Here is a 25,377-nt window from a genome sequence, read left to right as displayed (position 1 = left end):
CAAAGAGCCTGATTTTTGACATGCTGAGGTTGATAGCTCACATGCAATCTTGCTATGCAATGAAAGGTCATAGATAAAGTTTTCTGTGCTTCCAGTCATCTCTTTGTGAAGTGCCTCAACTAGGTGATCTTAACACTGTGTTTACTATACCTCCTCATGTAATCAAGCACCATTTTCCTGAGAAAAGCCCAAATTAGTTTTGAGACAGCTGTCTCTCCATCAAACAAGCCTGGTGTTCTAGTATCTAATTTGTTAGTTAACTTTTTACTCTATCTGCTATCAACTGCAAATCTTCCCTCCCACACCTCTTTAACCTCTCTAACATCTGTAACCTACTGATATGGCACCATGGTGATCATGGGGGAAGCTTTTTCCAGAGATTTAATACAGACAAATTAAATGAGTGTCTTCTGGAACTGTAGAAGAAGAAATTTTTCCATCGCTAAAAATGCATAATCACTGCATGTTTAACACCACGTGTTCACCATGTTCTGCTTTGTGAATGCATGCTATGAAGCTATCTCTATTTGCAAAGTAAGCTCTTTTTGTCAAGAGGTGAGTGACATTGGTCTTTCTCGATATGCTACCAGAATTTTAATTGAAAAATGTGGCATACTTGATAGAAAAAAAAATCAAACAGCTGATCAGTAAAGATGTGTTTGTTGTGTGCCTTGTATGGCTTACTGTGTGGTTGCTAAGGAATGCCTCTTGGAAGATGGAGGCCAGGTTTGTGAAATTAAAGTTCTTCATCCATTACAGAGTTTGTTCCCTGTTTGTCTGCGTCAGTAGCGCATAGTGAAACTCCAAGTTGTTCTAGTCCTCTTCATTACACGTGTTCTGACTGCTACTGAAAGACTTGCATGATTTTAAAACACATGCTACAGTATAGAATCTCAAAATATAATTGGAAAATCTTTATTTTTGAGGCAAAAACAAACAAAACAAAAGCAAGCCAAACACCCTGCATTTGTTCCTTTTTATTTGTTTACAAGGATATGATTGTGAAACATTGCTATTAAATTTCTATTAACAGTAATAGATGACAGATGTGAGTACCATGGACAAAAAGCCTGTTCAAAGATTCATTCCCAAGGTTGCGTGTCATGCTTAAAGCTATAAAGTATAATGTCCTTTTCAGAGATCAAAGTCCTTTTTCTCCACCCCCAAAAGAGATGTTTGAGGTTATATGTGAACTGAACACACTGAGTGAAGTTTTGGTTTCTACCAGAAGTTAGGTAATAGGGAAGCTGAGAATGACAATGCCATAGGGGAATAATGGGGACAAGTGGATGGGCAGGTGTCCACATGCACTTTTTCTCATGTACTACCCAGTAGATTAGTTGGTTACCAGTGTATCCTGCCCCTTCCATGGACTATGTAGTGAGTCTGATGTAAGTGGATTTCATTGTGTGTTGTTGTGGATTTGAAGTTGGCACAGAGCAAGTCTTTGCCCTTGGTCACCTTGTCATGCTTCTTCATTTAGAACAGTGCACTCTCTTGTCTGCACAGAAGCATGACTAACATGACAGCCTTAATGCTTTTAGTCGCTTGGAAAAGTTTATTCTAGGCTGATTCTGGTCAAGTGGCGTAAGCCTGCCAAGGGATAACCTCTTCATCTAGATGCAAATTCCTGTATCTCCATCAGTGTTGTTACAGTCATTGATAGTACTGCCTACCTATAAAGAATCTTTTCTGAAACATGCTCTTCCAAAGGTATATACTGTATACTTTGCTTTCCTTTAAACCGGCGGTTTGTGAGAACGTTATTAAGAGCTGATTGGCCTGTCATTGTCCTCAAATCTGTCTTGAAGTTCCTTAAGTATGAAGCAGAAAAATTATTTGCAAAGGAGAGGTGATTTTGTTTGGAATGGCCCACCAGGGTACTGCCACAAATACAGAAAATTATATTCTATTTGACTACCTTTGGCTTGGTACCTCGTCTGAAAAAGGCAGTCTCAAAATATGTATCCCAAGCTTGCCGGATGCCTTGTCCTCTTCTGTTACATAAAACAAAATGAGTAGCAGGGACCATATGGTGCAACGTTGCTTACCACTACTTGCTGCCGTGAAAGACAGATGCAATTCTTTCAGGCTTTGCTCTTTCACATGAAGGGCCATGGATTCTGCTATGGACTGTTTTAACACCAACAGACTTTTTTGGATAGCCAAGGATTTTCATGAGATTCCAAATCCCAGATTAACTCATTTTATCAAAGTCTTCTGAGAAATAAGTAAGCACTGTGATGAAAAGCAAGACTTTTTGTTTGTTTGTTTGTTTGTTTGTTTGTTTGTTTTTCCTGGATGAAGTTTTGCATAAACCATTCTATGATTTCTGGGGAGGTCTCTGGTGTCTTTGCAGAAGTTTCCTTTCTACAAAATACAAAATCAGTTCAGTAGAAGCTATGACTACAGGAAAATCCTTCTTGTCAAGTTTTATCAGTCTGATGAAGTGAGAATTGTTTCTCCATTGTCTTTCATGAATGCTACAGCATCACTGATTTTGTCTGTAATTGGAAGATCATCCTAAGTAAAGATAGGCTTTCTTGAGGTATGTGTTCATACCCTATACTGCTGACAGCTGTGCTGACACTGAGCAGATTTTGAAAGGGCTAGTTCCAGTGCTGACTTGTACTTTCACAGTCTTTGGTCAATATTTTTGCTGTCTATGCTTTTAGGCAGCATTGTCCTGTCTTACATTGGTCCAAGAACAGCTTTCAGCTGAGCAGAGAACCAGCACAGGTGGGGTTCATCATCAAAAGCACATGGTACTTCACCACCTGTCTTTCATTCAGCATTATTTGGATTTCCTGGCAAAGCTTTCTGTAAGCCAGCTTCCCAGCAATTCATTCTCAGGTTAGTCAGCATAGTGTAATGAAGATCCAGTTTGTGTTTGTGCTGAAGTTGAGTGGCCCCTGATTGCCACTGTACCTGTCCTGATTTTGCTGTATATATTAAGACACTGGTTTGCTTACAAGTGCAGTAGAACATCACAGGGATTTTGTCCTTCTCCACTTAGGACAGCATCATCAGGCATTTCAGCAGTGATATCTTAGCAGCCAGGTTTGGAGTGCTGCAGCTTAGAATGAGGGAAGGAGCTATTTTGGGTGGTATTACTCCACTGCAGACACAAAGACTGTGTGGATAAGCACATATATTAATAAGGCTTGAATTTTGGGAGACACCAGATACTGTGGTGATGAGTGCCATACAAATACCTAGATAAACTATTTTTGGGGAAGGTAGCCAGTATAACACCAGAAGAAATACGAACTTAAAACCTTGTGTTATGTAGTGGCCATGAAAATTTTACCCTGAAGAGGAAAAATTGATAATAATATACTATCTGCAACTTTAAGTTTTGCTATAACCTAATGGAAGAACAGGTCCACATAATGACAATATCTGGCTACCAGAAAATTGATGATACGGCATTAAATAGAATGAGATTAAAAGAGGAGTCAATAAAAAGTACAGGTTAATCAGGAAATAGAGATATCAGCATGCATTTGGGTCCACCAATGCATTGTCTGAACAGAAGCACCTTCCAGTCAATAGCAGTCTTTGCCATAGGGTTTGGATCAGACTGATAAAGCACTGAAGTGCATATAAGGCAAATAGATGGGTACATAAGTAAGTTTTCAGTATTGGAGAAGTAATTAAGCTAACTAGTATATCTTGGGTACAAGAATAAAATGACAGTGTAACATAATGTGATAGGTTCCCGTATCTCTGCTTTTGGTCCTATTGTACATTTATATTTGTAGTTCCTCTCTCTGCTTCTCTCTCTCTTTCCCCCTCTTTGGTAACATTGTCCAGATCTTCTCTCCTGCCTGTGGGGCCTCACATTAGGGTATCATATTTTTTCCTATCTGGTGGCCTGTGGTTTGTCCGTTCCTCTGTCACTTGAGTGTTTCTATTTTGGTGCCAACTTATAACATCCCAGACTTCAGATCAGGGGTTTCTAACAGAGATACTGTGCCATGGACCTGTTTCCATCCATTTGCAATTATAAAATCACCCCTTCTGTTTTCACAAGGTCTCTGTGACAACTGTAGGAATTGTTACATGGAAACTCATACAAGCAGGTTATTTAGTGGCTGCATACAATGGCTGTAGTTGTATGTAGTGCAATAAATGATTCATTCCTAACTTCACCTTCTCCTTTCTTCTTGATTTTCATGGCTGAAAATAAAGAGGACCTGAACCATATAACATAAGTCAGTGCTCTGAAGGACACCATAAAATGCTCCTCAAAGTAACATGGGACATTACTTTGAAGTTCTGCAGAAGTTAAATATGGTTAACACAGATTCATAAAGTGAGCTATTTGAAATATACATCACATGAAGGGTTTCCTGCTGATGGAGATATATGTTCCAGAAAGAAAACAGAAGATGAGGAGGCAGGATATGGACAAATAAACTTCAAAAGCAATGAAAAGTTACTTTTGCTAGATGACAGTGTATTTGCACTTAACATTTAAAAAAATAAAAAATAAGCTTCTAACCAAGTGGAAAAATAAAGGCAGCATAACCTATGAAATGCACGGTTTCTAACAAGAGTAAATGATTCTGTTCAGAATTATTTCTACATACATATGCAACATTTTTACTTAGTGGCTTGGATATTACTGTAATTTTGTTAATGTAGAGAGTGAGGGGAGGGTTAGGAGAAGGATTCATAAGTAACAAAGTGGCATCAGATAGTGTTGTCATACTGGTTATTTGTATTTTTGTGCTATTCCATGCACATACTGTGTTTCTGTTAAAAAACAGAGACTCTCTATTATAAAAGCACATTGGGAAATTGAATTGTCCCCTGGAGCAATGTGGTTATCTTTCATATGAATGTGATCACCGAGGGATTAAGGGAAAACTGCAGGGCTCAAGCTCATTTGTAGAGGGAAGGAGGTGGAGGCCCTGCCTCTGAAATCAAGTTGTGCTGGAGCAGATGGAGACCCATCCACTCAGTGCCAGTGGAGACCTATTCTTTTAGTCTGAGACAAGCTGTAAACTGGTGACTCGCCCTAGACCCTCTGCATGTGCAAGTAAAGAGGAAATGCTGACATGATGGAATATCTTGCTCTGTCATTAGCCATTTAGTTTTGGCAGGCTTGCTGATTGGGAGAAAATCCATTTGGATTTTCTTGCCTCTTTGCCTTGAGGCTACATTTATTTTGTCTTTGGCAGCAGCATCCATTCTCACATGCAAGTTCTCCAGCTAAGTGATGCATGCTAATTGCACTCACACTGCTGAAGCTTTGAAGTCCCTGTGGAGTACAGCAGTCACATCCCTATTACACATAGGAGAAGGATCTGGACATGCACAGAGATCCTCTGCTGTGCTTACGTTCCCTTGTCAACCCAATTTGCATACAAAATGCTTAGCCTTTATTTAAAGGGAACTAAAATTAAAAACCCAGTTTTTCTAGTCACATCTGTCTGCTGCCTCCATTTTTTGGTCAATGGCAAAATAAGAGGGAAAAAGATTAGGGCAAGTAAAAAATGTTAAAGAGATTGATGAGGAAGAAAGTTGAAAGGCAGTCGATGAAGGCAATAACATTATAACAAGGGGAAAACATAATTTTTTTTCCAAAATATTAAAAATAAAAATATGACATTTTCACACACACACAAAGAAGTTACTGTATAAACTTTATGCTGGAATTTTGATGTATAATGTTTCTCTGTTTCAGACTACAAAAGTGCATTTATATATTTAATTTATCGCATGGCAGAATAGTTTCATATTTTTTTTCCAACTTTAAGTTGCAGTGTTTTGGTCTTACTGCTTCACTTTATAAAGCTTTGTCATTTAACTTCTGCTGTTGTTTCCTTGGAAGTGATTCTGTTGAAGTGAATATATTACAGCATAAGCAAGAAACCACCCTTCTAAGCGTGTTATTAAAAAAAAGGAAAGGAACAAAACCCCAAACCATAAAAGCTTTCTGACTGACAAATCCCACTTAGTAGTGTATTTAAAATCAATTATTAATTGAAATCTAGATAGCAAAAATATTACCATCAACTCCAAAACATTTATTGAGAAGAATACTTTCTTGAGAAGAATGTTTTGTTGTTGTTGTTGTGTTTTTTTGGTTTTTGTTTTGTTTTGTTTTCTGACTGTGAGCAGTCTAAGATTTATTATACCCTTAATTTTTAATTTCTGCACTTGGCTTTGTAAATAAAGATGTAGTAGATAAGTAGACCATTATCCTTTAGCAACTCGAACAAGCTTTTGAAACAATTTTTTTCAGTATTCTGATATATATATGCAGTTCATCCAAATTATCTTTAATTTGTGGGGGATAAATATGGACGTGTATATTCAGATCTGGATTTGTCTGTTGTGGTACTACAAATACAAACAGAAATACCGTTGAATGAGTGACTTCCACATCCTAAGCAATATGTTCAGACTGCATAGGATCCAAAAAATTGTAAGGTATTTTGCTAGTAAACATTTACAAAATGAAACGTGTAGTTCAATTGTCGTTACAGTCTGTGGCTCTAGCTTATCTGGATTGTTCATAACTGAAGTGTTTTACTTTGGCAACTGTACTCAGGAATCTACACAGCCTCTCTCTCTCTCAATCAAGAGACCTGGTCATCTCCTGTCTGTATGCTGAGTGAAGCGAGCGTGAAAAGCTTACAGATATTTCTAATGATTGTTTTTGCCAGTGCTGCCATAATTCTTAGGTCCATGGTGAGAATACAAAAACAGCAGGGAGAAAAGGTTTCACAGTCCCCCAGGGAAGATACTGACTTTATGCTGCTCAGGGAACCAAGGCCTGCCCTAACAAGGCAGCCAGAAATTCTCCTGGTGGAAATGGAATAAATCCAATGGAGTCATCTATATGCTGCACACTTTCCTCACCCAGGCGTGTAGGAGTTGTGTCTGGGCAGACTGGGTACAGTCTCATTCTGTTCCAGAATTAGGAGAGCAGATGGGTGACTTAGAGTCATATTTCCCTCCCATCTCTGGTCCTGTACTGAGTCCAGATCAACATCTCTGTTTTCCATCTCATCACCCTCATTCCTTTCTTCTAGCCAGGCTAATTCTTTTCTCTTCTTCCCAGACTCCTCAGGGAGATGCTGCCTTTATTTCAACAAAAGGCTGTTACCAGAAGTTTTCTCTAGGCATTGTGATAAAGGATGAGTGTTGGTCCAAAGCTAGGAGGAGGTATGGAGCATTTTTCTTCTTTTTTCCCTTCATATTCAAAGAGAATTGAAGTAGGCTTGTGTTAAAAGCAGAAATTGCCTGTTTGCAACCTATTTTAAGAGGTAGGGGAATGGCTTCTTAGAGTAATCTTGTACCCCAGGGATGACAATACTATCTTGACTGTGAAGAGATGTTCAATTGAGCAGGGAGTTCTGTCTTCATTGTGCTCGCATTATTTTCTTTTTAAGAACCCGCTCTCAAAGGCATTGCTGCTGTTGCTTTTCCAAATTCCTTTGAAGTTTGGGTAGGTTTCTGACCATAACTGCTTTGATTCCAGATTATTCTTATGGGTCACGAGGAACTCAAAAATGGTTCTGTGTTCAAGTGGCCTTTTTGTCTATTTCCACCTTTTAACAATGATTTTCCAGCTTTTATCATGATGTTTTCACCTGTTTATGCCGAAGTGTCACGGGGAGAGCTGGTGTTGTTTTCAAGTAGCCTAATAGCTTTTTATTTTGTAAAGCATATGGAAAACCTAAGGGAAGAAATGCAAATAGGGAATCTACCATTAATCTATGCTTTATCTGTGGAGACTGTTCTTTGTGTTCTTATTGAGTGCTTGTTTTTGTCTACATGTACATGGGTCTTTTTTTTTTTTTTTTTAAGATGTAAATCATTCTTAATACACAGTCTAATCTCCCATCAAATCCATCTAAAATCAGGTGTATTACACTGCAACTCTTTGCCTGGAAGGGCTCTAGAAGTGAAATCTGTTTTAAGATCTAGGTTAAATTTTATATTAAAGCTATGACTAAACAATTTTGCAAGCAACCAAAATTTACAACCAAGCTCCCTGCAGGCACTCCAACATTCGCTAACATCTTTTGCATGCAAAGTTACCTGTGTTGTCTAAAATGAGCTATATAAATGCAACTGCAATGTAAGGACAATGCATTGCATGAGAATTTGTACTTTTACAATCAAAACTGACCTTTACAGCCTTAAACCAGGTCCTTAAAAGTAAGGTTAGGCGAGATTATGTTATCTGGGATATCAGTGCTGTTGTTTTCCTCTGGATGCTAAGCATTATCTCTTACCCCTTACATTTCATTCCTCATTCAACCTCACTATGTGATAGTTTATTGTTTCTGAGACCTGTTGTGTCTAACATACTTTGATGCATGATCACTACCCTGAACTTCCCTTTTAAGGAGACTTATGTCAAGGGTGTATCAAACATGCCTTGTGTCACTGGGGGACGCCAGTGCTGTATGAAGTGGAGCCAACAGAGTGTAGAAAGGGTCCCACTGACAGAAATCAGGGCTCATTCCCAGCCCCCAACCCTGCTTATTTAGTCTAGGAGAATATGAGAGCATATGCACAGACAAACTGGCGTCCCATTGCATTCCTCCAGGGTAAATAATTTATCAGGACTGATGCTGATTAAGTATAAATGCGGAGAGTGTCAGAAGTCCAGGTGACACAGTGGTGTGTGCTGCATTTCGCCTCCAAGGGGTGCAGGTCACGTTTCACCCCTCACGTCCTCTTTTGGGGAATGTTTGTGGTGTTTGCATGCTTTTTGTTGTTGTTGTTGTTTGGAAACTAAGCTCTTTCAGAAGAAAACAAACTGTTTTTCCTCTCTCAAGCTATAGTATCATAGTACACATTTAGTCTTAGAGCATGTATTCATTAGGAGATAGTTACATTTGGTTGGATCCTTAAACCACTGATTTTATTCAATCCTCTTTATAAATCCTGCCTTTCAGTCCTCCCTCCTGAATCCATTTTATTCCTGAATTTATGTGTCTGTTTTAAAAACGTTCCAGTTTATTTCTGGCTTAAGTCCACAGGCTTTAAGCAACTTGAGTCAGAGGTGAATTCTGCTCATTAGTTTGTAGTTAGCCACAGTGATGATAAGCCCCTGGGAAACAGCTGACCATAACCTGGCAGCAGACTCCAGAGCCCTGTTTTTTGAAAGTATTCATGTATGGGTTACTCTGCTTGACACCGGGAAGCCAAGTGACTTCAAAGCCCATGTGCTGACTGGGGGGTTCATGTAGGCTGTAGGCTTTGGGCCTCAGGAGGGGCTGCCCAAATGGGAAAAATGCTTGGAAGTCTGAAGGGCAAATAGCATGAATTGGAGGAAGGTAGAAGGGATTTTTTGGTTTTGTTCCCAATGTGCCAGTGTCTAGGATGAGATGTTTCTGATTTCCATGGGGCAGTGTTTGGACCTAATGGCACTGCTGTGGGACAAGGGACAGAGATATTTCTAGATTGTTCTGGCTGGCTGTGGTAGGAATTTTTTTTCTGGGCTTTCCTGTCCCCAGGAGAATACCTTGTCAAAATAGCAGAATGAGACTGAGTTTGAAAAGCTCTACATTGTGGAAATATTTAGTTCCTCATTGGTTGAGAAAGGGGAGGAAGATTTGAAATTAGATGTGCAAGCAGCAGGTAACAGATACTCAAATAATGGATGAGAAAGGTTGGAGTGAGGTTCTTGAGCCAATCAATGTTTAATGACGGATAAAATGAACAAGATTGAGCATTAGCACATTAGGTCTAATAACATGTATTTACAGACCTCACTTGGCTGCTCCAAACTTTGCAGGTGAGCAGTGAGACCATATACTGCAAAGGCTATTCCTAAGAGAATATCATTTATCTTGTGTTTTATGAGAAAATACTGGGCTAGTTTTGGTACCTGAGTCCAGGCTGAGAATTTACAGCTGAGAATCCCATACACAAAAAAGCACTCTTTTTTGTTGTTGTTGAAGAATGAGGCATCTGTAAGTTGTGCTCATGTTCCTCTTGTCAGATCGCAATCCTCACTGGACCATATAGGTGCAATACAGACCCTGAGGCAGCCCTGGAGACTCCAGTAGCTCTCAGGACATCCAAAAGCTAGATATTGTAACACCTGAGATCCTGATGTGGATGTAGCCAAAGTATCCAAGCCACTTTTCCGAATGGATCATTGCTGAAAAAATCACTTGTCTCTTGCACTGCTGAAATGGGAAATGCCAACTGCTCTTTAAAATTCCAGGCCTAGAACACCCCATGTTGATACAGAGCCTGCCTGAGCTCTGCTGATAGCAGGTCTTTGTCCAATGTACAGATTAATGAGATCAGAAGTGTATCCTCTACAGAGAGGGCAAGAAGGTCATGAGAGGAAACTGTAGGAATGTTTTCCTCCATGGAGGGTGTGAACTTCAGCAGGAGTTTGAGCTACTGCTAGGTGTCCAGTGAGGTGGGAGGTTTGACTCCATGCAAGTCAGCAGGGACTGCTGCTGGAATGCATAGCTGGGGACAAGGACAGAAAGGAGGCTAAATGTTCTCAGAGCTCCAGTGACCAAGAAGCTTTAGCCTAGTATTTCCAGGCTCACTTCTGACACTCTTCATGATGGGCCCTGGGACACCCAAAAGTCAGTCCTGCTCTGGCCAGGAAGGAAAATGCCTCTAATGCATTGAGTATCCTTTGTTATATATTGACTTCCAACAGACGGATGAAGGGAAGGACATGGTGTTTTTAACAGGTGATACTTGTTAGGAAGTGTGCTAAAATATATGTAAATCTCAAAGGATCTGGCCATTTTAAAAAGCAAGCAAACTGGAGAAAACACATGAGATTTAGTATGAAACAACTGATAGGACCATCCGACTGTTCTCCATCAGAATAAAGTTCATGAAAAAATGACTACATGGGCTCTCAGCTGTACATTGCATCCCTAGGTCAGATGTCAAAAACAGTTCAATGTTTCCTTGCAGAAGAGCAGAGGCACCCCTCCCTTATACTCACAGTCCAGGCATGCTCATACAGCATCTTGGAACTGAAGACTCCAAGTTGCTTTCCTATATCCCCCATAAGCATATTAGAGAGAAATTCAGTGGAGCATGCAGAAGTAAAATTTTCACACTTGCGGGAGAGAAGATCATCAGTTTGATGGCATGAAAGATTTAGAGTAAGGTAAAACAAAGTCTTTAAACTAACAGAAAGTTAATCAATTGTTAGTGGGGAAAAATCATGTTAGCTAATTCATATAGAACTGTAATCAATATAGAAAAGAAATAATTGACATTGCACTGGACTGATTGGATTGACTAATATTTTTAATCAGTGTATGTGCTGTTCCTTTTTTTGTTGTTGTTGTGTCAAACTGTTGACAGCTATGTTAGATAAAGTGTTCCAATACATTTTATAGATGGGGAAGACATAAAACTTCCCAAAGGATAGTTGGGAAGAATTCTGTTAAATAAATGTAGACATTAGCTTAAAACCACACCAAAAAATAATACATTGATTTAGTCTTGATTTTTCCCAAGTATTATGCATATTTAAATCTAAAGACCTGATCCTTCACTGTTTGGAAAAGTTACTCAAAAATTCACGTCTTTAGTGAGGTTTAAAATTTTCAAAATATGTTGATGAAAACACTTTTTTTACTAGTTTTGTTTTAAATCAACTTTTTGATTCAAATATAATTTCGTCTAGCTTTCTTTAAACAGAAATGTCAAAGCAGTATTTATATAAACAACACCATTTTTGTTTGAAATTGCTGCAGTAAGTGTTATTTTCCATCTGAACATTTTTCCCTATGAAAAGTGTAGGTACCATGCAAGCTGTTTTTTTTGTTTGTTTGTTTGTTTGTTTTCTGGTGAAACTTAGAACACTAATAACTTTGCCCAGCCTCTGAATTACACAACTGCTGGCTTTATGTCAGTCCCCCTAAGTCAGGTTTTCCTGCTTGATAGGATTTAATTAATCAACATCATTATTTAAGTTTATTGTGAAATGTCTGTTAAGTCTGACAAGTGTTGTAGCTTAAGTGAAGGGTAATGCTATCTAAACTTCAGGATAGAGCATGATAAAAAATAACATCTCAATGAAGGAAAAAATAGACTCAGAACTTGGTTTGGAAATATTTCTTCATTTTTGTGTTTATATATAGAACTTGTGTTCATCATAGACAATTTAGATGATGGGAGGAATACTGGCTTTGCTGTACATCTCTCCTTGACAAGGTAAATAAGAGAGTATTACTTGGAGCTAGTTGTGAAGAGAGCTCAAAGCCCTCTTGGAAGTGGTACAAGGAAGGTCTGCATGCTGCACAGGAGTCAGTCTTCTCTGGAAACCTTTTATTAGTACCAAGCAGTAAACTAACTAGTGTGTGTTCAACATCAGGAGATACAGTTTGAGTGTTCCTGCCACTACTCGGAGACTTGCCAGTAGGAGTAACAATTTTAAGTGGTAGACAGCTGTGGAGCCATTTGGGCCTGATCCTTCAAGGTCTGCTGTTGAACACAGTGTGTTGTTCATCTCATCTGTTATGTGCGTTGTAAGTTAGCTGGGGCTGATGCAGCCAGCTTACCTGATTTACCCTTTCTGTGAGTGGGAGAATAGTGACGAGAGCCTTGCTATTGAGACACAGTTTCCCATGCTACTGAGAATTTCACTATAGCGTGTTGCTAGTTAAAGCAGCCTCTGTCAGTGGTCACCCAACGATAGTACATGCTGTTGGTGTCCTCTCAGAAGTCAATTCAGGGGCCTACTCCTTGTGAAGGACTTGTGATGTAAAAGCAGAGCTGTGCTGAATTCAGTATTTGAATGGATTTGGAATGTGTTTGGGGAAAAAAAGAGAAAACCATGACTCATTCCAAGACAGCCATAAAATGCAGTAGTGCCAGAATCAAAAATTGTTGTCCATGAATGTATCATCCATCTATTAGACACAGACTTCTGCCAACAGCACTGCCAATAGGAGACAGATTTTTGCCAGTGATTTTTTAAGGTGGAATATGCTGGTATTTATCACAAAACTAAAGCTTTTCACTGGAAAGTAACTGGGGCATTGTTTTAGATTATCTTTTTCCTCCCTCCTCAGCAGCTGTAGAGATTCTGCTGTGGACCAGTAGCCTTCTTGAATATACCTTGTGGACATCAGGAGAAATAAAGGAAACAGAGGTCTGTACTGAAATGGGAGCACCAGAAAAGAGCATAAAAAAGAAAGCTGTGCTTCAGAAAACTGTTCACCTTGACATCCCTCATAGAAGATGTTCTGATAAACCCAGAAAAAATGTGTAGTTGCCCCCTCTACTGCCTGAAAAACAATAGATTCATAGAGCTGGATGTCTGGCTGAATCACCCTAGTTACAAACATCAATCTGTGTTTTGCTAAGGTGGGAACAAAATATTAACAGTTAAGCGCTGAATGGGATGGATTGCTTTAAAGGGTATTGTATGTGGTCACACAAAAGAAGGAAAAAAACCACCTCCTCTTGCAGCCTGCGGTAGTCTGAATGAGGCATGTTGGGGGATTAAGGAAGATGACAATCTTTTTAGAGCAGCTGAAACTCAACCATATTTTAATACATAGTCTCTCTTTTAGAAAACATGGTTGTGCTGAGAATAACAAGTGATAACTGTAGGAGGGACAAAAAAGAAAAGCTGAGAGCTGATGTAAGGATTCCCAGCTTCTTAACTTTATGGATGACATAATTGCTGTCACCACAATCCATCGATGTAAAGAGGCTGGAAGCAAGCTGGCAGGAATACAAATTTTTCAGTGACTTGACTGGTGGAGACATTTATTTAACTGTCCTTTTGAGCAATGTTAGGACTCATATAGACTCCCCATAGAGCACATACTGTATATCCTCCCTATAAAATATGATGAAGCACAGATCTTTTTGAGCACATTAGCAAACAGATCCAAAACAAGAGGGCTATAATTTTACAGTTTCTGTGCACGATCCATTCCCCCGCCCCTTTTTTGGCTGTTACTTTTTAAAGCATGAAATATATCCTGTATTCTAACCCTTCCTGAAAAGAATATATTATGAGTGCTTCTGTGTAATGGATGGAACTTTCTAAAGATTTTTGTTATGTTTCTCATCTTTCCAGTCTTTTTCAAATAGTTTGGAGAGCGAGACAAATCAAAATCACTTGAACTGGGACATGGAAAAGGAGGAGCAAGAATTTAGTGCACTATATAATATGATTTAAATGACTATTAGGACTTTCTGTGGTTTAAACAATACTAACAGTATGCTGGCAACTTTGATTTTGATGCAAGGAAATAAAAGAATGTAAATGCATTAATTGCCAAAAACAACTTTTTTTCACTGCTGTTGACTGTGATTCAGCACCACCTAAGAGAAATGGAATGGAAGTCAGGATTCCTAATGTCTCCTCAAGCGCATAATGAGGGGAAACATTGAATGAAATGTGGTGCCATCATCTTGTTATATCACCTCTGGCATTGCTTAGAGAATTTGCGTGCTCTAGCAGAATGAAGTGAAAAGGGGAAATGTTCTTTATTAAATCTGTGGAACTGGTAGGGCACCAAAACAGCCTTTTTTTTGTGTGTGTCTTTTTGCATATTTATCCAAGCAAAAAAATAGATAACTTTGAAGCAGTTTAGCAAGAAAAAGATCAAAGGAATACAAAAGTTTCCTGTCTGTTGTACTACATAGCAGTGCTTATGCTCCTAGAAAGTGGGAAGCACTGCTTTGTGGTGGAATCTCCAGAGGCTGCCAGTTCCATTTTTACTTCTAACAGTTTTTCAGAGGTTGTAAGCAAATCAGCATTTATTTATTTATTTATTTTACTAAGCAGGTATTAACAGAGCTTTGTCCCAGAGGCTTGCTGCCTTAGGACCTGTCTCCTTTGGCTGAGGTTGCAATTCCATTTTCTTGGCAGCAGCTAGGAAGACTGTTAAGCTTGTAGAGCATAGGGAACCTACTGTCTTATCCCAAAACAAGTTGCAGAGATGGCATGGCAAATTTATAACTTCTCATGTCTCTTGGAGACACCTCCTGTTGAATAGACCTGACATTGATGCATCTGGGAAAAGAGTCTTATGGGAGGGCACATTAAAAAATACTCAGTATTTGATGTTTGAAATGACAGGTGGCCATCTGACTGAAGCCCCTCCTTGTCACAGGCCATGGAGACAATGTCTCACACACTTCAGTAGCAGAAATTTCAAAAGCAAGCCATGTGGTTCTAGTCAGGAGATATTTTGATCCGTTGAGTGAATTACAAAGAACAATCCAGTAGGAATTGGCCTGAAATTCACTCATCTATCATTCAATATGTAACATGTTTTTTGCATTATGATTCATGCTGTCATTGCAATTGCTCTAACTATCAACTGATAGCTGACAGTGGGAGCCAACCTAAATCTCAGGATAAACAGGGCTACCTTCATTACTTTCAGAGGAGTTGTGCCTGCTATTCTCCATTAATTAATTTAATTAGCTTCCTGAAATGCCACACTATTTTTTGTTGCATTTTTGAGGGAAGACAGGGATTTTAAAGGATGTGTGAGTCTTTCCTCTGGCTATGTAGCATAAACTAATGAGTATTGTGCTACAGGGGAAAAAATATGCTCCTAGAGTGGAATCCCGGTCAGGGCTAGGAGCTCCGCTTCAATGAGGGAAGTTTCACTTTCAAAACCAGCAACCAAAATATGAACAAACTTCAAAGTTGACAATAAGGATGATCAGTTACACATAAAAGATACTGACTCTTTTCATCTCTGCAGAACAACCTGAGATAATTACTTTAACAAAATAGGTGAAATGACAGTTCTCAAAGGTCTGCTCTTTGAATATCATCGCTATACATTAGTGTTTACTGTGTTTTCGTACCATGTTCTTTTTTTGCACACAAAACCCCTGTTGCCTGTGAGAAAAATTTTTGAGAGCCCAAAGAATTTAGGATCAGGTAGAAGTTAGGTGTGGACATACCAGCTGTGTTTTCTGAACATGATATATCATTCTAATGTTAGTTTCTCATCTTTCTGGCTCAGAGAGTACGCTTTAAGAGAAAGCAGTGTAGCTGGTGTATGTCGCTGGGAAACAGCCCAGGTGTGTGTTGAGGACAGGCAGTTTGCAGCACTCTGCTATTTGTTTTCTGAGCATGTGTGTGTCATGGAACTGCACATATGTAATTCAAATGCAAGTGGAAGCCAGCTTCCTGAGCATCCTTGTTGAATTGTAGGATCTGTTTAACTCTGTAGAAGCTCACAGTGACAAAGGTAGTTAGAAATGCCCTTGTCTTTCCTGCAGGTTGCATTTGTTTAAATTCCAGTTCCTTATCTGGCATAGTGTTCTCAGAGCAGTATCTTTTAAAACTTTCCAGTAATATTAATAGGTGATGAGGCTAAACTGTGTCAGTTTTGCATGGCAAAGGATTTCCTTAGTTGAACTTTTAAGTATGCACACCACCATTTTCTATCACTTATCACTACAGCATATTTGTTGTATAAAAATGATGTCTCTTCATTCCTCCCACAGCTACCTTTCATTCTTTGCCAATCTACATAATGAATTTTGGAGAATGAATGAAGAAGCTCTGTCTGGGTTCTTAATGAAAGCTCCCTTTTTATCTTATCTTCCACCCTCAAAGTAACTTTCTGATAAGTTTGTTTGTTAGAGAGAGTAAAGTCTTTGCTTCAGCTCTGGTTTAATTATGATACAGAACTGTAAAAGAAAAAAAAAAATCATGGAAAATGATGCTTGGTCAGTGCCACAGCTGGAAAAATATTCCTGTATTTCTACAATTACTCACTTAAACCTTGCAATTGACTTCATCCTTTGAGATTGCTTTGTACATAAAATATAGGAAAATAGTTTACTGGCAGAATATTTGCAAAAAGAGCAAAGTCTGGACTTGAAATTATTCAGCTCAGTTCAGGTTTTAACTATCTAATCTAATTGGAGTTTTCTGCTTATTTTTTGCTTGCCTGTTTGTGGTGCAGGACATAAGAAATTCAACCACAAATGTGTGCTCTCTTGTGCTTGTTACCCTATGTGTGTAAGAAAATGATGGTGCCTTCCTCTACAAGTTTAAGCTTAAGCCTACACTGTGTCTGGACATCTCTGAGTATGTTTTTTTTCACCAGAAGTCTTGTTGAAATGAAAAGACTTTGGACATTTGTCCAGGATGTCTGAATATCCCAAAGGCAGTGGGTCTGATCAGTCTACGGGGCATGTGGAAAACACATTCAGGCACAGACTGCTGGTCTGTATTTATTCAGTAAACTGGGCTCAAATCACTGGTGCAGAACATCACTGGTAGGTCCAGCATTTAGGAGGTGCTGTGAATGCACCGCTAAGTGTAAAAATAAACTTCCCAACCTATGGGGCTGAAGTTTTGGGTCCATAGTCTGAGACATCACAGCAACAGCAGAAGCACAGAGAGTGACTTGAAACAAGTGGTTCAGGAAGAATCTACATCCAGCCAAATAGTGAAATTTATTCATGAGCAGAAAGACAATATAGAGCTTTGAGACTTACTTGAACCCTATTTAGAGGATTGAAGTGATGCATATGCCTTATGCTGGTCCTCCACAGAGGAATGAAATGAATCCACTGTGAATAGTTTTGAATAGAGAATGAATATTTAAACCACATGGAGACAACTGATGAATAGAAAAAGAGGATAAATTATCAAATTAATTAATATTAGTAGTGAGTGCTTACAAATACTGTTCATCAAGGACTAGACCTTTTATTGCTCTGACTGGGTGGGCCTTTGCTGGTTTGAATTATCTTTGCAAGAAAACAATCATCAAAGAAGGCAAAACATATTTTAAGAAGCCCTTTTAATACAGCACAACTCAGAATAAAATATTGCTATTGTTTAATACAGCTATCATAGGCATAATTCTGAATATATAAAAGTTAGCCTCTTGGCTTGAAAACAGAGCAGTATCCTATTCCAGTATATTCATTTATTATGAGGATTTTCAGTCAAATATAACATATTTGTTCATAACAACCTGCAACATAGCTGCCCCATAAAAATGGAAGAGGGAGCAGCAAGCCAAACATTAATACTTGAAGTTTTGTGAAGTTTGTGAAGAAGTACTGAATCACTTATTTCTTTATTTTTTTAAAATCAGTACTATAAGATATATGATAAACTCTCAGATGTAAAACAAACAGAAAACATTTTAAAAGTTCTATACTCTAGTCCAGAAGATTGTGGTGTTGCCCTAACTACTCTTTCTGAATACTGTAAAACCCCCTCTATTTGAATCACTTTCAGCTCCTTTAATACATATTATTTTCACTTTTAATTCTGAGGTTTTGTGTAAGGCTTGAAGTCAACAAAGATGTTTTAGGGGTATTTTGAGTAATTTTAAATAATTTTAACGTTTGTTGATGAAAAACTTCATGCTTGTATGTCATGAACAAAACATATATCATTTATTAACCATAACCAGAAACTTCTGCAGTGTAATATTTGCCCATTCATTCTAATCATTTCAATTTCAAGAACCATTTTACTTCATTAATAAAGCTTTTGTTCTTGCAATTTGTAAATTCTTGCATCTTAAGGAAGAGGGAAGCTTTGAAGATTTCAAAGTGTTTAAGCATCCTCAGATTATCAGGCCAATGTAGACCAATGGATAAAAAGGCAGCTTTCAATCTTTGGTTTTATGAACTGCACCCAAAAAAAAAAAAAAAAAAGCAGTTCCAGATGGAACTATTACGTTTATTTGACTTCATTTCTCAGTAAATAAGTTATTCAACTCTTGTTCCTGTCTTCTCTCTAGATTTCCCAGCTTTAGTTGTGGTCTGTCTTCCTTAGCTGGTACCTTGTATAGTGTGATTTTATTTCTTCCCCCCACCTCCTCCCAGAATCAATGGTAGTAGCTTAGGCCATTAATCGGTGAGCTCTGAAAATCATAGAAACATTTAGGCTGGAAAAGACATCTAAGATAATCAAGTCCAACTGTTTGATATCTCTCTTAACTGTCCACTGTCAGAATAGTGGTCCTGCCCTAGATATACCTTAATGTAGTCATATTAGGGTTTAGTATAAATTAAAAAATGTAGATTATGGTTCCACCTATGCCAACTGGCTAAAAAGAGATCTTGCTCCTGCCTCTCAATAGACACTCAGACTATTTTTCCAAGCTTACTTTCCTTTCAGCTAGATTGTGGGTTTTAATTACAAACCTTTGGTTTCAATCTACTACAGTGTCATTGTGCTAGCTATTGGCATCATTGGCACTTATAATTTCTCTGTAATAGCATTGCAGTTCATGCAACACAAATCTTCTCAGTTAGGGAAGAGACTCTGACCTGTGAACTAGGAAAAAGTCCACGTGCTGTGGTCTAGAGGGTAGAGATTGCAAATATAGCAAATAAATGGTTCAGAGATAAGAAATGTGCTCCAAAGCAATTTTAGCTGCTCCAATAGTCCAGAAGATGAAGCAGAGCTGAAGAAGTGGAAATGTTCACAAAAACTAAACTGACAGGGAAAGTTGTTGAACCTTCTCAGGGACAGAAGCATGGGAGCTAGCAGGGAATTTACAGCTAGCATGTGAATCCAAAAATCCCACAGGGATTTCAGCAGGTAAGAACAAAAGAGCCAGGACTGAGCGTGAAGGTTGGAGCCCTCTCTCTGACTTCCCTGTCTCATTGCAGACACCTGCCTCCCTGCCTGTGGCTTGTGCATTGCACTCTCCCCAGGGGGACAGATGGTATCCTCTCTTCTCTTCACAGGGCCCTTTTATCTCATCTGCTCATTTTATTCTTTTTCCTCTTAGTTACTAACTTGCTTCTTTGCGTTATTTTTTTTAACTGTGCCACATTACATTGTATTTAACTTCTGCTGCCTTAAGTCACGTGCTTTTTTGTCTCTTCTTCCTTTATTGGAAAAAAGCAACATTGCATATTAGGTTTCTGATAAGCTGATAGACATGTGCCCTGAGTCAGCCATGCTGTGATATTAATCAACCTGTGTTATGCAATGATTACATTTATCAGCACAGCACAAGTCACTCTTCCGCAAATAGCGCAGACTTTCACCTGGTTGTTACCTTTTTCCCCTTTTATTTTCTTCTTTGTGTTTTTGGTTGATTTTCATTTTGACATTCTGTTGTGAATTACCTTTTAATTTTCTTCTTTATTATATTATTTCTCGGGAAAACAAACAAACAAAAAATACAAGCTTGTACAGTTGAACTTCCAAATGTCCATGATGCAACAGATAAAACTTTCTCAAATGGTTATAGAAGTTTTCTTTTCTTGTAAATTGCATCATGACTGCTTTGAAACCCAGTGCAAATAATTAAAAAGTGGCAGAACATTTGCTGCAAGACCATCTTTAACATATTAAAATCACTCCTGAAACAATACTGGCTATGGACAAAAGGTAGTGTTTCAAAAAGAAAACACAGAAGAAAGAATTGGCCTGCCACTCCCAAGACATGCATGCACAGGCTGCCGCAACATTTTTGTAGATTGTCCCATCTTGAAATCACCAGAATGCAAAATGCACACTTGTTTTATTTTCCGCATTTGAAGAATCTAGATTATGTCAGAGACTGCCTTGTTAAAAATGACTTTCTGTAACACAAAGTGGATTCAACAAACAGGTGAATGTAGCTTTGGGCATCACTAATTCATAAGCCAATTTACTGCTGGTGGATATGGGGAGACATGGTACCCTGACTTTGTCTCTGGAATAATATAGAAATTTATGTATGAACATTGTGTGGCAAGAAGGGTTTTCTCCTGTGTGCATAGCAGACACAGTGTCCCAATGCAATGTCCTGCAATCCACACACACACAGACACACAGATTTCTAGGTTGGAAGAGACCTCAAGATCATCGAGTCCGACCTCCGACCTAACACTAAGTACTCCACTAAACCATATCACTAAGCTCTACATCTAAACGTCTTTTAAAGACCTCCAGGGATGGTGACTCCACCACCTCCCTGGGCAGCCCATTCCAATGCTTAATAACCCTTTCGGTAAAGAAGTACTTCCTAACATCCAACCTAAAACTCCCCTGTCGCAACTTTCGCCCATTCCCCCTCGTCCTGTCACCAGGCACGTGGGAGAACAGACCAACCCCCACCTCTCTACAACCTCCTTTAAGGTAACTGTAGAGAGCGATAAGGTCGCCCCTGAGCCTCCTCTTCTCCAGGCTGAATCCCTGGTCTAGGACTCCCATAGATAGATTTATCACTGAAAGTCAGTCACCAGATAGTGACATAGAGTCATTAAGGTTGGAAAAGACCTTCAAGATCATCTGGTCCAACCATCACCCTACTACAAATATCACCCAGTAAACTATGTCCCTAAGCACCACATCCAACCTTTCCTTGAAAGTGATGCCACCACTCCCTGGGCAACCCGTTCCAATGCCTGACTACTCTTTCTGAGAAGAAATGTCTCCTAATTTCTGACCTGAACTCCCCCCTAGTGCAACTTGAGGCCATTCCCTCTTGTCTTATCTCTAGTTACCCATGAGAAGAGGCCAACCCCCATCTTCTCACACCTTCCTTTCAGGTAGTTGCAGAGAGCAATAATGTCTCCCCTGAGCCTCCTCTCCTCCAGACTGAACGATCCCAGCTCCTTATAGCACTTGTGTTCCAGGCCCTTCACCAGCTTCATAGCCCTTCTCTGGATACACTGCAGGGCCTCCATGTCCTTCTTGTACTGAGGAGTCCATAGCTGAACACAGTACTCGAGGTGCAGCCTCACCAGAGCAGAGTAGAGGGGAACAATCACCTCCCTGGCCCTGCTGCCTACACTATTCCTGATACAAGCCAGGATGCCGTTGGCCTTGTTCACCTGGGCACACTGCTGGCTCATGTTCAGGAGAGCATTGACCAACATCCTCAGATCCTTTTCCTTTGCACAGCTTTCCAGCCGCTCTGCCCCAAATGACCAATAAGGCACCAGAAAAAAAAATAATAATAATCTTCCAGTGTAACAGCAAATCTATTTATAATGTTTTTCACTGGTGGTGTCTTCTTGGCCTGATTTAAGTAACTCCTCATGAGGTTCTGACAGGGTGGGATACTAACTGGTGCAAAATAGTTTAATATTTAATTCCCAACAGTGGAGGTATAAAAGTCTATAACTATAAGGAGGTATAAGGCCTATAACCAGTGAAGTCCAATGTACTATAATTGCAAAAGTCCTGTTACTCATATCTGAGCAATAATATATTTATTAGCAGCTCCCATAAATTTTTGGACTTCACCTCTTATTGCTTTAAATATATGAATTAATTCTTACTCTTTTCTACATGCTTTTGTATATTTGGCTAGTATTGAAGGTAATGTGAGGTTTGGCTTTTTGTATGTTTTACAGAAGAAAGACCACCTGTTTTCCCCATTCCCCCATCTAATGCTGTTGTCTGTTGTTATTTACTTATTTATTTTTTCCTCTGTGGAGATATGAGATCAAAGATATCCAATCCACATTAAGGAACTTAACTGGAGATTTTCTACTGGAAAAAGGGTGTCTGCCAATTAAGAAAATCCTTGAGTTACATGTGGATGAGGAGAACAATTTTGTCTTAATACAGCCTAGTTTTACATACCTTTAACACTCTGTGGGGCATTCCCTACCTTACATGAAAATCCCAAACACTACAGCAGCTCTTTGGAGAATTCTCTCCTTCACCTACCCTCCAACTGGGCCTTCATCTCTTTACTTGATACTGTTTCTTGATACTGTTTTGAAGACATGAACAAGATCAGCCATTGTGTTCCTACCTTTGCCTTCAGGAATTGTGGATGTACATGCAGGCCTGGATGGGGCAGCCTCTCTCCCTTTAGATGTAGACCTTGTATGTTTCCAACCACATGAAGTGTTTCCAGAAGTATAATTTAAAGCTAATTCAGTTCCAGGTCTAGGCTGAAGTTTACACTTATCTTTTTTTCTAAAACAATATTCAACACCTGTTTGCATCTGCAGATGTATGTTTGTTTTGTGTTTTTTTTTTGGGGGGGAGGGGGTGGGCAGGGGATGTTTTAAGTTAAGGGAGAGGTAGAGGCAAGGGAAGGAAAGGAAAATGATAACGATGCTGGAATTTTATTTTATTTTTTAAACAGGTTATCCCTTTCCCTCTCCTCCACCCTCCCTCTGTCAATAATTTTGGATCCATGTAAGTGTAGCAGACACGACTGATTTAGGCAGGAAAAAATGCATAATGCTTTCTCTATAATTTACGTTAAAACAAAAATAATATGCCAAAAGTAATAGTGTAATACCCAGGATGATTACCCTTTCAAAGGGATATACTTTTGTAGAAATTACTGCCTGTGTAAAAACAAAAGGGATTTTTACAGAACAAACTGCCTGATAGTTTAATATATCCCACACATAATGACTCCTCTGAAACCTTACAGAATACAGTATAGGCCAAATTTTACTTCTGCATGTATGCAAGTGAACATTACTGAGGTAGTTATGGAGAGTCCATCTCATATCATCTCAGAATTAGGAGCTGTGCTGGTGATTCTGACTGTAAATGCTCATATATTACTGTGAACTCAAATTTAATTTGACATGTTAGTCATTGTAATCATACCCAACTGAAAACCAAGAAACTTACCTGTCAGGTACATAATGGAATATATTACAGTTTCTATAATAGATTCCTGTAACTAACATATTTTTTTATAAGCTGCTCGTGACTACTTTATCTTTGATATACTGCTATGGTAATCCCCCAGTTATGGGATAAACACAGATATGATCTCATAGTCATGAAATATGGCTCTCTGATAACCATTTGTGGGAAATGAATCACATTTGCAGACAGTACCATATTTCATTATCTTCTGTGTGTATTCAGTTGGTTAGAATCTAGATGGAAACTTTAAAATGGTAAAACACAACAATAAAACAAAAGAAAACAAGCAAGCAAAAAAAAAAAAAAAACAACAACAAATAAACAGCAGCAAAAAAAAAAAATTTAAATGCAGGAAAAATATTTGCTTGTCAGACCATTACTGATATGACAGTACTTCAGAAGTCCACAAGATGAGATAGCTTGCATATATCAGGAGTTGGACTCAAAGATCCTTGTGGGTTCTTAGCGAATATAACTTGAATGGAGTTGAGATTATAATAGACAATCAAGGCCGTAATTAGGTTGGACCAAGACAGACACCATAGCTTTTGCTGCCATACAGAAAAAGAGATATAGGTCTAGTGGAGACAGGAGAGTGGGTTGGAAAAGCCTGGTGGAGGTGAGAATGTAGAAGGGTAACAAGCTGGAAAAATGATAAGAGCAGTCAACATGTACTTCCCTGAAGATACCTTTAGCCTGAAGGAATTTCATTTCACTAGTAATGATGTCCAAGGATTGTTGTCATTGTGGGCAGTGTTGAATGTAATTCTGTGCTCCATAAATCAGATGTGGTTCCAGATTTTAGTATAGATCTCTATCCAGGTTTTCCTAAGAAGAATCAGGGATTGTGTTTCAAACTACAGTATCTCAAAGCTCCATTTTTTTTTTTATTCTTCCTCACCAGTGGAGAGTTTTGTGCTATTATCTCCCATGTGTGGTAGTATGCAAGAAAACTCAGTGCCAATTTTTTTCAGTGTTATAACTTAGATATTTTCTTTTTATATTCTAAATACATGATAGTTCTGGATACCTCTAGTCAGGTAACTAGAAGTCTTTTAGATTTTGAGTACTACCGTACTGTAGCTATTTTAAGACTTCTATTTCAGCCCATTGTACCTGGAAATTTGAAAATGAAGCATGTGAGAATAGCAGTGTTATTTTAAGGCAAATCAAGAACTTACTAGTTTTTAGTGTTTTATAGGAATTAACCTGTGAAGAATTTTTTTTTCACTGATAGAGTCAAAGTATGTAAGTTTTTTTTTCAATATAGTAAATGCTTTTTTAAAACAGACAAGATGTATCTTCCTAATTATCATCAAATTTCCTCTGCCTTGCCTCTCTAATTTCTGTGCATAACAAATGAAACATGCTTAGTAGGTTCTCAGCTGTGTATTTGTTGTTCTTATCTTCATTGTCCTCACATCAGGAACAAAGTGAAAAAACAAATGTAACTGTTGGTGATAGCGATGTTAGTGGCAGGTCCCAGCTTTGGAAGACCTTTTGTGGGCCTTCTGCATTGTTGAATGCAAGTTCCTGGTTAAATGTCTGTCTGAATTGAAGACAATATTTCAGATATGTGCTGCTGTTTGGTTGTTTTGCCTTTTAAAATTGGTATGAACTGAGGAAAAGTAAGAATTATTATTGGTGATGCTAGGTTATCCTTAGCCTAAAAAAGATGGTGCATATGAGAAGTGCAAACAGCAAACATTTTTTCTTTATTATTTAACTGTCATGTTTCTACAAAATATATCTATTTTCTAGGAAGGCATAAAAATTATATTGTGTGGGTAAATGAACAAAGTCTTGATGGAACCTCTTAA

The sequence above is a fragment of the Cygnus olor genome, chromosome 2 (genome assembly GCF_009769625.2).
Source record: "Cygnus olor isolate bCygOlo1 chromosome 2, bCygOlo1.pri.v2, whole genome shotgun sequence".
NCBI classification, from domain to species: Eukaryota; Metazoa; Chordata; class Aves; order Anseriformes; family Anatidae; genus Cygnus; species Cygnus olor.
The sequence above is the reverse complement of the archived record's forward strand: the minus strand, read 5'-3'. Positions refer to the sequence as shown.